The sequence below is a fragment of the Passer montanus genome, unplaced genomic scaffold, assembly GCF_014805655.1.
Source record: "Passer montanus isolate IOZ18808 unplaced genomic scaffold, ASM1480565v1 scaffold721, whole genome shotgun sequence".
NCBI classification, from domain to species: domain Eukaryota; kingdom Metazoa; phylum Chordata; class Aves; order Passeriformes; family Passeridae; genus Passer; species Passer montanus.
In genome coordinates this window covers 1-346 of record NW_024372382.1, presented here as the reverse complement: position 1 = coordinate 346, position 346 = coordinate 1, and positions in this window count along the sequence as shown.

Genomic DNA, 346 nt, shown 5'->3' with positions numbered 1-346 from the left:
TGCCGCCCGGGGCTCCCGGCGCCGCCGCCGCCGTTAAGAGGCGGCGGGAGGAGGCGGGGACGGGGGGGATCCCCCCGGGCCACGCCCCCCCGGAGTTCCTGTGACGCAATTAGCCATATATGCGCCGCGGCCGCGCTCGCCGCTGCCGCCCGGGGCTCCCGGCGCCGCCGCCGCCGTTAAGAGGCGGCGGGAGGAGGCGGGGACGGGGGGGATCCCCCCGGGCCACGCCCCCCCGGAGTTCCTGTGACGCAATTAGCCATATATGGGCTTGTCTGCAGTGTTTGTTTGGTATCCTAGCAGTGACGTCACAGGGATTCCCTCCGCCGCCGCCGCCGCCGCCGCCGCC